We start from the raw sequence: 13,339 nt of genomic DNA, 5'->3' as shown, positions 1-13,339 counted from the left end.
GGACTCCAGCATGCCAGGCCTCCCTGTCCATCACCAACTCCCAGAGTATACTCAAACTCATGTCCATTGAGTCAGTGATACCATCCAACCATCCCATCCTTTGTCGCCCCCTTCTCCTCCCACCTTCAATCTTTCCCAGCATCAGGGTCTTTTCCAATGAGTCAGTTCTTCGCTTCAGGTGGCCAAAGTATTGGAGTTTCAGTTCCAACATCAGTCCTTCCAATGAACACCCAGGACTGATCTCCTTTAGCATGGACTTGTTGGATCTCCTTGCAGTCCAAGGGACTCTCAAGAGTCTTCTCCAACACCACAGTTCAAAAGCATCGGTTCTTCGGCACTCAGCTTTCTTTATAATCCAAATCTCACATCCATAGATGACTACTGGAAAAACCATAGCCTTGATGATACGGACCTTTATTGGGAAAGTAATGTCTCTGCTTTTTAATATATTGTTTAGGTTGGTCATAACCTTTCTTCCAAGGAGTAAGCGTCTTTTAAATTTCATGGCTGCAGTCACCATCTTCAGTGATTGTGGAGCCCCCAAAATTAAAGTCTGCCACTGTTTCCACTGCTTCCCCATCTATTTGCCATGAAGTGATGGGACCAGATGCCATGATCTTAGTTTTCTGAATGTTGAGCTTTAAGCCAACTTTTTCATTCTCCTCTTTCACTTTCATCAAGAGGCTCTTTAGTTCCTCTTCACTTTCTCCCATAAGGGTGGTGCCATCTGCATATCAGAGGTTATTGATATTTCTCCTGGCAATCTTGATTCCAGCTTGTGCTTCATCCAGCCCAGCGTTCCTCATGATGTCCTCTGCATATAAGTTAAATAAGCAGGGTGACAATATACAGCCTTGACGTACTCCTTTTCCTATTTGGAACCAGTCTGTTGTTCCATATCCAGTTCTAACTGTTGCTTCCTGACCTGCATACAGATTTCTCAAGAGGCAGGTCAGGTGGTCTGGTATTCCCATCTCTTTCAGAATTTTCCACAAATTGTTGTGATCCACACAGTCAAAGGCTTTGGCACAGTCAATAAAGCAGAAATAGATGTTTTTCTGGAACTCCCTTTCTTTTTCAATGATCCAACGGATGTTGACAACTTGATCTCTTGTTCCTCTGCCTTTTCTAAAACCAGCTTGAACATCCAAGGATGCTTTATATAAAATGACTCTCCTTATGCAGGGTTCCACATCCTCTGACTCTGCAAAGTGCAGACCCAAATCATTTGCAGTCAGTTGAATCCATAAATAGAGAACTATGTTTTACCATAGCAGCCTGGATAGGTAAAGACACAATCAACAGAGAGATATTTGAAACTGATTAAATGGCTGAGATAGAACTAAAAGCAACAGAACTCCATTCATATCCTTGTAATGGAATCGAGAACCTCACAGTACCAACTGAAGTGGCCAAACAGTTAATTAAGTGCTCACTTGTGCCCACTTGGAACCAGTTGCCTATTGAGAGCAAGCCACCAGATTACCAAGTAACTAGGTTGCTATGACACAATATAAATAGCATATGGAGTTTCTATTTTGTTGTTTTCACAACCCTTATTTGAAATGTTATTTTTATTTTTCAAAATTGCTGTCTTGGGCCTCTCCCCACTAGAGTATAAACTCCATGAAGACAGAGATTCAGTTCATTTTGTTCACCACTCTAATCTCTAGAGTTCTTTATATATCATAAGTATTAAAGAATATATGCAGAGGAATAAAATAATTCTTGAACAATGATATATGTATACTACTGATGATGTGTTCATCATTACACCATTATCACTAGATATAAACTGGCCCTTCTTTGCTTATATCTGGGATTCCACAAAACTCATTTCTCTTTTGCCAGCTGAATCACTGGTAGAGTCTCTCAAAAGGGAGGATGTATGTGTCTGTGAGTGCTCATTCGCTCAGTCATGTAGGATGATTTGTGGCACTATGGCCTTATCCGTGGAGGTCTTTAGGCAAAAGTAGTGGAGCGGGTTGCCGTTTCCCAATCCAGGGTGCCTTCCCGACCCAGGATCGAATGTAATCTCCTGCATTGCAAGTAGACTCTTTACCAGAAGGACTAGAAATCTGGAAGGAGAAAAGAAGCATATTTCTATGTTTCCCATTCCTGTCACCATCACATGCAATGGTTCTTCACTGTGACACTGACAGTGTTTCTAGTAGCAGCAGCGTGTGCTACTTTGCAGATGTTTTTATACCCCAGGACCTTCTGGCATGCTCTGTCAGAGGTTCCAGTACCAGTGGAGCACCTACCCCTCCTCACAGGTTAGAATCCCAGCATCACAGGAGGGTGAGTGAGAAGAGGGGCATCTTCAGTCCTTACTTTCCACAGTTCCAGTGTGCAAGAATCTTGGTTACCGGAGCACAAGTATAGGTCTTCAAAACAGAGAACTGATTTAAGCCAGCACAATAGAGTCATGTGCAATTCCCAGAAATCAGCTAATTCCCATACCTTGAGGTCCTTGAATGGAGGTGAGAAAGCATCCATTTAAGGAAGGACTAAATTATGGAGCTAACTAGATAGTTTGGGATTTGATCTCCTTGGTTTTTCAGCTAGCTTGTTTTCTCCCTTATTCACAAAATGGTCCTCTTCTTACTTCTCTACTTTGTCCTTCACTGACCCCTGTTCTTCTCTTGTGCCTATTGTCTCCAAGCAAACCCAGTTCTTGGGGATTTAAACACCCCATAGTGTCACCTGGTCAGCCTGGGGTTGAAGGTAGCAAAAGGATCACAGATTTACCATGATCTTGACAAGCTTCAGGACTCTTACCTGGCCCAGCCTTGGGAGGACCCCCAGCAATGTGTCACAATATTTTAAAATTTGTAAACATAAAGTATTTTTATCTTCTTTTAAGAAGGCTCTTTATATTGTCTTTTCATACTGTTCACAGAGTTCTCAAGGCGAGAATACTAGAATGATTTGCTATTCCCTTCTCCAGTGATGACAAACCTAGACAGCATATTAAAAAGCAGAGACATCACTTTACTGACAAGGTCTGTATAGTCAAAACTATGGTTTTTCCTGTAGTCATGGATGGGAGTATTGAGCCATAAAAAAGGCTGAGTGCTCAAGAACTGATGCTTTTGACTTGTGGTGCTGGAAAAGACTCTTGAGAGTCCCTTGAACTGCAAGGAGATCCAACCAGTCCATCCTAAAGGAAATCAGTCCTGAATACACTTTGGAAGGACTGATAATGAAGCTGAATCTCTGATACTTTGGCCACCTGATGCAAAGAGCTGACTTATTGGAAAAGACCCTGATGCTGGGAAAGACTGAGGATAGGAGAAGAAGGGGGCAACGGAGGATGAGATGGTTGGATGGCATCAGTGACTCAATGGCCATGAGTCTGAGCAAACTCCAGGAGATAGTTAAGGACAAGGAAGCCTGGAATGCTGCAGCCCACGGGGTCACAAAGAGTCATACACGACTTAGCAACTGAACAACCTGTGTATCATATAACCTTTAGGCCCCACCAAACATGGATTTTCCCCTGAAAAGTTGGTAAAGGGAGGTTTAAAGCAAGTCCATATGACAGTAGGCACAATGGAAACATGAATGTGATAATTCCCAGCTCCTAACTGTTGCCGAATTTTCTGTTGGCCAAAGATAATGGTTCACATCTATTGCCCCAGTGTGCTCTTAGATTCAGGATGCATCTTGAATTTTTCACTTATACAGTATGGAGCACATTAGGAATAGTTTCATCTGAGTCAGTTAGGAAGTGTGTGTTAGATCTGTCTCGTCTATTATCATGTGAAACATGTGCAGTGAGTTCTTACTGTAGTGCATGGTTGAATCTGCTGGATGACCTGGAATGATGTGCCCCTTTACCCCAGCACGTTTCAGAGATGATGCGTCTGACACCTCCCTTTCAGGGACAGCATGAAGGTATTCACTGATAAAAGAAGTCTACTTAGACATGAGAGACTAGGAACATCAAACACCTTCCAATCTCCGGTGAGAGTAGAAGAAGCAGGCCATGATGCTGCTATCAACAGTCACTTGTACTGAGCAGTGCACCTCGGACCATAAAGGGAACTGCAAGATGCAGGAAACCACCAAGCTGCTCTTGGTGAAGTCAGAGTAATAAGATGCAACATTTTTTGTTATGAATGTGATGGTGAATACAAATGGAATTAAATTGAGACGTTTTGTGGTGCTGTAGCATCTAAAATTGGATGAAACAAGACATTAAAAACATAAAAATAATTAAACATAAGTAAGTCATAAGTACAGACAGTATTAATGAGTTTCAGCTTGTGAAATATTAAGTGAAAATGATATGTGGCATGGTTAAAATATAGAACTTTCAAAAATATTTGAGAAATATTTACATATCAGGTGGCGGTAGTGGTAAAGAACCTGCCTGTCAATGTAGGAGACACAAGAGATGCAGGTTCAAGAGATGCAGGTTCAATCCCTGGGTGGGGAAGATTCCCTGGAGAAGGAAAGGGCACTCCACTCCATTATTTTTGCCTGGAGGGCCAGAAAGTCAGACATGACTAACTGAGCACACACACACACACACACACGTTTACATATCAAATTGATAAAATCCTCCCCAAATAATTATTGCTCTACTTATTTTTAAAATTCATATAGTTGACAGAAGTATTTCGTACTATATACAGATATGCTATTTTAAAATTTTACAAATGATTGTATTTTTTAAAAGTATTTGAAAAGAACTATAAGTTCAGCAATATAATAAAGTGAAAGTTAGTTGCTCAGTCATATCCAGCTCCTTGCTGACCCCATGGACTAGCCAACCAGGCTCTTCTGTCCGTGGAATTCTCCAGCCAAATAGACTGGAGTGGGTAACCATTTCCTTCTCCAGGGGATCTTCCTGACCTAGGGATGGGACCCAGATTTCCTGCATTGCAGGCAGATTCTTTACCATCTGAGCAACCAGGGAAGCCCAATATAATAAATTTGTGAATTAATAAGTAAATACTCAGAAAATCAAGTATTAAAAAAATTTAGTGTCCCTTTTATCTGTTAAAGTATTCAGTTCATGAAGGATCCAGTGTGTGTTTTAATTATCTGGTTGGCTAGAATTAGACCTCCTAGGCAAGAGGCAGGAGCATCTTAGTAGATTCCTGACCTATAAAATAAGCTATTTGGGTAGGAAGGGTCAAATCTAGATCTTTAGAAGTTCTTCTCCCAATCAAATATTTAAATTAAAAAGTGTCATATTTTTGGGGGGGTCATAGGATTCTGTGCCACTAATTAAGACTTGAAAGATGCAGGGCTGTTGATTCATAAGTATCCCAATTTCCTCTCAAGTTTGCCCAGTGCAGAGAAAGAATGGGTCTTAGAGAACAGGAGGTGGTCTTTGAAAGCTAAACCAGGTGTGGCGATGCCAGCCCTAGCTGCTGTGCCAGTTATAATTTCCCTGATGGAATAAGTCACTATAGTCCCCGGCACATGGTACCCAACTGTCGTTACTGTTTAGTCTCTAAGTTGTGTCCAGCTCTTTTGCAATTCCTTGGACTATAGCCCTCCAGACTCCGCTGTGCATGGGATTTCCCAGGCAAGAATACCAGAGTTGGTTGCCATGTCCTTCTCCAGGGATATTCCTGACTCAGGGATCGAACCTGTGGCTCCTGTACTGGCAGTTGGATTCTTTACCACTGAACCACGTGGGAAGCCCACCCAACTGTTAGTCTAGTGAATATTTTCTTCCCTTGGTCCACTTTAAAGAAGTCTTCATACTTCCAAAGCAATTGGTTGCACTTTATGACTGCATATTTCCCTGTGTTCTGACATAATTTTCATCACACAGAAGCATTTTCAACACTCATTTGTATCATGAACTGAGAAAAGCACTAATCAGAGAGCTATTATCTTAGCATACCTGTGACATTAGATGCATCTGTGATTTATCTGACAGCCATCTATCCTAACAGCTTTTCACGATACTAATTTGAATCCTTTAGCATTGAACATGACTAGCCTATTTCATCTGCTTTTAGCTAAATTGATTTCCTGGATGTTAGATAGCTGACTGAGGCCCTTCTGGATAAAATTACCTATTGTCGTTCCAATTGCCATATCTTCCAAGTCTTTGTCTTGGTATTTATTTATTTATTTTTCAGGGAGACAGAATGTGTGACGAGCATTTGTTTCATGCTTCTAATTAGATTCAATACAAAAGTAGGAACAGCTGACTCAGAGATTTATCATGTGAGCCTGATTTATGCTTTCATGAAATCATAGTGTGCTAGATGAAGGCTGGTCTCCCAACTCAACAGGAATTATAGTGGTATTTGTCTTTTCAAGTGGCATCATTTAACCAAGGAAAAAGAAAAGGCAGCCTTCCAAAACCCAGAGGGTGCCAGTAACCTGAAGTGCACTTCTGCAGGGTAGCTTCCTGCCGACTGTTTGCTGGTAAACTTGGAACTGCTATGCTGCATATATCAGTTCAAATTTAGCTGCTTCAAAGAACATTTTTAAAATAATGCCATCCAGATAGGAAGAGAGACCAAAGAAGATGTGGAGGGTGGGAGACATAAGAGGAAAAGGAGAGAAATCCCAGAGGACGAGTAGGATAGATCATTATCCTCTGTTTGTTTTTTTCATTTGCTCATCACCAAAATCATAGTCTTTATAGACAACATGAAAACTAGTAGTCAGCAATATAACAAAATCTAAAAAGTGATTTTTTTTTCAAACTCTGTTTTGGATGAGTAGAAAGCTGATCGCCCCATGAAATTTTCAAGTTGTTAAACACCAGCAATGTGCTAGGCCAGAGTCGCAAATACTTAGCCAAAAAACAGTAACTCCTTTCAGCCATGTCTTTGACTATTACTGATGGATCACGGCGCTTCCCAGGTGGCGCTAGTGGGACCTAGCTATGGTGCTGGGAGACATAAGAGACTCCCGAGGGAGATCCCCTGGAGGAGGGCATGGCAACCTACTCCAGTATTCTTGCCTGGAGAAACCAACGGACAGAGGCACCTGGCAGGCTACAGTCCAAAGGATTGCAAAGAGTCAGGCATGACTGAAGCAACTTGGCACACATGCAATCGACCATGGCATTATGCTTCTCTAAGCCCAGATAAGTCCTTATATACCTTTTTTTTTTAAATTATCACAGTGGGAGGACTACTGCTTGGTTATAGGTATCAAACAATAAAACACTTACTCGCCCTTTCTTTTCTAGATTAAACATTAAATGCAGAATGAAAGTCTCCTTTTACGTATACTCCTGTCCTTCATCATCTCCACGTTTCTCATTAATTCATAGAATGAAAGATGTGGTACATAGGGAAAGGAAAGAAAAAAAATTTTTTTTTTTACAAAGCTTGTTTGAACATTCTTGTATTGTTAATTTCTGTTCTTTAGAAATAAATCTACTTTATGGTATTTAATACCCCCACTTTTACCACAGTACACTACTACTATGTTACAGGAAAATAACCATTTCCATTTCTTACTTCCCATTCATTAAAAAAAAATAATGCTTTAGATGCTTTTGAGCTTCTCATAACAATCACGAAAGAACCAGGTCATTTCAAACCATAAAAAAGTGTTAGTCACTCAGTCGTGTCTGATTCTTTGCTATATTTATTCATGAAACTTTCTCTACATCTTCCACTGCAGAAGGCTGCCTTTGCCTTAGTATCTCTTGTTTCTGGCATTTATCCAATGATTGATATCTTTAAGTTGTAAATTACTCTATTCTCTTGTTTTTGTTTAGTTGCTAAGTCATGTCCAACTCTGCGACCCCATGGATGTAGCCTGCCAGTCTTCTCTGTCCATGGAATTTTCCAGGCAAGAATGCTAGAGTAAGTTGCCATTTCCTTCTTCAGGGGATCTTCGCAGCCTAGGGATCAAAGGAAATTTTTCCAACATCACTGATCACTCAAGAAATACCCACATTAACCTCCTAGCAAAACAGTTCCTGCCTATGCCGCAATATGAGAGATTAGGTGATTGTAAGTAAACATGAAGAAAAAATTATAACATGTTTTGCTCTCATATTGTTCTCCTAGCTCCAGAAATCCAGATTAAATGGGTTTTGCAAAGCACTTCCACCTATTATAATAAATTGATGTCAATGAAAACCAACATTCATTTTTGAGTAAAAATTATAACATTGTTTTTGAAACTGAAAATAAGAGAATAAACTAAACAGCAAATTTATGTATCAAGACAATTCTTTATCACCATCAAAATTCATTTAATTAGAAGTTCTCAAATTATTTATTTTCAACTCAAGTAAAGACAATAAGGCCACTGCAGTTATTTCCTCATCTGTGTCAATTGACTCATCTTTCAGTTCCAGTTCCCCCTAAATTCCTGTCTATGGCTTTAACAGCTTTCTTCTTGCATCTCATGGGCACTGCATCATTAGCACAGATTTTTCTCATTTTGAAAGTGAAAGTGTTAGTTGCTCAGTCGTGTCCAACTCTTTGCAACCCCATGGACTGTACTGTCCTTAGAAATCTCCAGGTAAGAATACTCCTCAGATCAAAATCCCATTCCCTAACAGTTTTCAGATTATCTGCATTTAAAATGTCTGGAATCTGGAGACCATAGCAGTAAAGAATCTGCCTGCCAGTGCAGGAGCCTCTGTTCCATCCCTGGGTCAGGAAGATCCCCTGGAGAAGGAAATGGCAGCTCACTCCAGTATTCTTGCCTGGAGAATTCCATGGACAGAGGAGGCTGGCGGGCTACAGTCCATGGAGTTGCAAAGAGTCAGACATGACTTAGCTACTAAATGACAACAAGCAACCTTGATACAGTGCCCAATCCTGCTCCAGGGTCTGCTTGATGAATACCTCCCAGGAACAGTGCTCATGGCCCTGTCATTTCCTTGATGCTATTCTGCACCTCAATCTACTCCAGCTCACCGCTGTATCGATGCAAATACCTTTCAATTAATTTACAAGCATCTCTCTTTCAATATCCTACTTTTTTGGGATCAAGATGACTTTGAAACCAGTGTAGTTTTTACCAATAAGGTTAAGGCACAATGCCTTTCATTCTTCAATTTTTCCTTTTTATTTTTTCTTGTTTGAGGACTTCTCTTATAGGATAGATGACTTTTTTTTCTTGCCCTACCCATTTTCCTTTGGTGCTTTAGGCATGGCAGCATCCCCCCAGCTTGGCACCTCCCTCCAGATCTCCAACTCCACACATGGGCATATGGCCATCGGGCAGCATCGGGAAGCTCACAAGGTGACTCCGGTCCATGCCTTGCCAAAAATAGATAACAAGCAGGTCAGTCTTTTAAATTTACAGTATAATGGAAGAATAGGATTCGTAATGTCCTTCTTGCACATCTCAAAGGCGTCATTCCAGTCTCTGAAATGGTATACCTATGTGATTTATCCACTATTTTTTTTCAGTGGAAAAGTGCTTTTTGAATGAAAATTTTTTCCTTCTTTAATTTTAGGCTGTGGATAAATATGTTGTTGCTGCTGAATAAGAAGCATGTACACTAATATGAAACAATGTTTTTAGAATATCTGTGCACAATAAATGGAGTGGAAACTCCTAGTCTTTACATTTTATTATACTTAAGGTTAGGCCTGTAAATTGCTGTGTTTCTCCCACTCTTTTTCTAAGCCTGAAATCTTTCTTAGTCACCACTGCTCACTAAGAAGCTGCTCTTTGTCTGCACTCCCACCATGCATTCTTGCTTTCTCTCCTTCTTTCCCCAAAACACTCACAAAACAACCGCTTCTTTGTAGCATGTGCGTTGCCTCTGAGCCAAATTTAGTAGAATTTTATAAATGCCCACAAAGCGTGGGCGGGCTGGCAATCCAAATGTGATGGTCATGTTCTTCATTTTGTACGAGACTTCCAGAACTTCATACACAGAACTTATTTTTTTCTTTTGAGATATTGTACACAATATATGCAAAGAACAATCCATTTGCATGGGTTAGATTTCCATTCCCTCTGCTTACAGCTGAGTAACTTTATTCTTTGTCCTCACTTGTAAAATTGGGGAAATACAATTTCCCATAATCAAATGAGAATATATCTAAGTTATATAAACATTGTGTGTGACAATAAATGAGAGCTCCATTTTCACTTTTCCATTTAGCTTCCTTTCCTAACTGGCTATATATTTTTAAAATCTTTCCACGCTGCTAGTCATCCAAGAGCTTCCCTGGTGGCTCAGATGGTAAAGAAACTGCCTGCAATACAGGAGACTTGGGTTTGATCCCTGGCTCGGGAAGATCCCCTGGAGAAGGAATGGCTGCCCACTCCAGTTTTCCTGGGCTTCCCTGGTGAATCAGCAGGTAAAGAATCTGCCTGCAATGTGGGAGATCTGGGTTTGATTCCTGCATTGGGAAGATCTCCTGGAGAAGGGAAAGGTTGCCCACTCCTGTATTCTTGCCTGGAGAATCCCATGGAGTCATTCATAGTTATATGTAATGCTTCTGCAGTGATCAAAATAAGTCAGGAGTTGAACTGTAAACTCTTTCATAGAAATTGTGTATATGTATGTTTGGGTCATTTGTATATTGTAAAATTCAGTGTGTAAATGGTGTTGAAGGGCATTAGAGGGATTTTTTAAAATTCATGTATGAAGTAATTTCTTAAGGAATAATAAAATAATAGCATGAAATATGGCTCAGAATATGGATCTTTTATCCCTGGCTGAGGCAAAGTTTAGTACCTCTTGTTAACTGTTTTGTGCTTCCATATCTGTCTGCTGCCCTCTGTTGCCCTCCATTCTTTCCTTAGAAATGTCCAGAGAAAATCTCTTCACTTTTTTTTTCCCAACCCCAAGCCTCTTTCTCTCCTCCTTCATTTTATTCATCTTTTCTGATGCCAGTGTTTCAGGCACTGTTTAGACAGATTTATCTTCATAGCTTTGCCCTGATACATAACACACAAATAATGATTTCTACATTTTTGGAAGATGGTACTAGGAAATCGTTTCTTTAGACTATTGTACTGAAAATAGTGATGCTTAAATTTCTGTGATGTTTTGCAAAAAAATAAATACTTAAATTTCAACAGTTGCAACAAATAAAATACACAGTGTTTACACAGTGATACAGGAATGCTCTCCAAGCAAAATTAAAGAAGCCAAAATTATTACAGTATATAGAAGAAAATTACTTTTGATTTTAGCAAATATTTAAAATTATATATAGGTCATCCAAGCCAAAAACCTGAAATCAGTCCCAACTGATCTCTTTTCCCTACCCTGGAAGTACAATTGATAGACAAACCTCGTTATATTTTTCCTTTTAAATCTGCTCACTCCACAGATGTTTATTGTGCCTGATTCTGTCCTAAATACTGGAGAAAGAAACACAAATAAATAGACAAAAATTGATGTTGTCGTAAAGCTTACATACTGGTGTGTGCCCCGGTGGAGGGTTGAGGGGGGATGAGGAAGTGGGACAATCAAATAAGTACGTAAAATATACAATATGTCAGAAATGCTTGGAGAAAAAATTAGTCTTGGGGAAAGAGCACAGGGAGTGCCAGAAGGAAGAGGAGTGGCTCCCTGCTCAAAGAGCCAGATGGGGATTAGAGTCTAGGGATGAAGAATGACCTGGGAGTCCCTGGGCTTCTGGTGGTGACTGATGTAAATGGGGATAAAGGGCATAATGAGATTTTTACTGATGGTGTCAACAGAGATAATGGTGGTGACGCTAGCAGTGCTGGGAGAGGCCAAGCCAGTGGGGGCGGCAGGTGGGGGGGACTTCCTGCAAGGAGAAAAGCTAAGGCCTCTAATTCATTCTTGCCAGGAGTGGTGATGGGGGCAGGGAATGGCACCCCTGAGAGCCTGTGCAATTCCTAGACCCTCTCTGGACTCTTGCCAATGCAGTTTCTTCCTCAAATCTCTCCCCTCCTTTCCATCTCCCCTTAGCCCTTTTCCAGTTCACACCGATAACAGCTCTGCCAGGGCTTTAGTTTTGCTTCCAGGAGTTCATTTTTAACACAATCAGATAAACTACCTGAAAAACAAATCCAGCCATGTAATTTTAACTCCAAACCTTTCTTGGTCAAAAATCATGAGCACATAAGCTACCCCCTTGTTCTTGGATCGTATTTTCTGTTCAGATCGTATTTAGGTTCAAATCATACAAAGCTGCTCTTAGTTACTGGCCCAGAGCATTCTTTCATCCTACATTTTCTTTTCTTGCCACTCCTTCGAGGTGAAATGCCCTTTCTCCTTTCTTAACCTGACAAAATCTTTCTCAACTTTCAAGACACGGCTTTAGTGTTCTTACCTTCAACATGCTTTTCAAGAAGCCCAGATAAAGTGCTGTGTCTCAGAAGTACCATTCTACCCCAAGCACACCTTTTGTGTGGTATCTAAAGTATCCTGGATTGTTAGATCCACAAGGACAAGAACCATGCATTATTCATCTGATGCTCTCAGAGGACAGCAAGGTGTCTGTTTATTAAGCAAATAAAAATCAATAGGCTACATTGAAACTCTGCTTTGCTAATCCTGTTTTCTGACCTAGAATGCAGTCTCCAGGTTGCCACTGATATGGTGAAAAATTAGTTTGAAATATACATTTTTATTATTTTCTTTTCTCCAGTTCTTTAGTCATCAGTACCATCTAAGCTGCTTCAAAGAGAAGTAGGATTGTTACAAAGGAATGACAAAAAGAAAAAAAAATAAGCAAGGAAGGATTCATGCTGAGTTTTTTAACTTCCAAACCAGTCTTTGAAGAATCAAACAAAAAAATTGAGAAAAGCTAGGCACAGACTTGGGGGTCACACTGATGAAAGGGAAGTGCAGAAAGGAGTGTCAACCTAAGTTATGGGCAGACTTGAGATTGGTTTATCTTAGGGAAGAACAAGAGTTGGAGAAGAGGGTTCTGATATGTGATGACTCAGTATAGAGAATCAGGGTCAGCCTCTGGGATTACCAAGGATTTTAAGGGGAGAGCACATGAACCACTATTTTTTTCCTGTTATATAAAAACCAAAATGAAAAAGCAAACAAACAAAATCTTTCGTTTTACAATTCTAAATGTACAATAAAAAAATCTAGACTCTTATATAGGATTCTGATATAGGATTTTACTTTGGGACCTTACCAGTATCTCTCTCTGAAATCTTGGCAAATCATAACCTACAGAGCAAGGAAGAACCAGAGAGAATCTTGTACAGTTCAGTTCAGTCACTCAGTCGTGTCCGACTCTTTGCGACCCCATGAATTGCAGCACACCAGGCCTCCCTATCCATCACCAACTCCTGAAGCTTAATCAAGTTCATACCTATCACATTGATGCCATCCAGCCATCTCATCCTCTGTCATCCCCTTCTCCTCCTGCCCCCAATCCCTCCCAGCATCAGAGTCTTTTCCAATGAGTCAACTCTTCGCATGAGG

At 40.4% G+C, this 13,339-nt stretch overlaps 1 pseudogene; it reads right to left on the bottom strand.

Annotated features, from left to right (window-relative positions):
- Nucleotides 1-3,948: 3,948 nt before the first annotated feature.
- On the bottom strand, nucleotides 3,949-12,279 carry LOC105001081 (annotated as a pseudogene).
- Nucleotides 12,280-13,339: the final 1,060 nt, after the last annotated feature.

The sequence above is a fragment of the Bison bison genome, unplaced genomic scaffold, assembly GCF_000754665.1.
Source record: "Bison bison bison isolate TAMUID 2011002044 unplaced genomic scaffold, Bison_UMD1.0 scf7180017864378, whole genome shotgun sequence".
Taxonomy (NCBI): domain Eukaryota; kingdom Metazoa; phylum Chordata; class Mammalia; order Artiodactyla; family Bovidae; genus Bison; species Bison bison.
The sequence above is the reverse complement of the archived record's forward strand: the minus strand, read 5'-3'. Positions and strand labels throughout refer to the sequence as shown.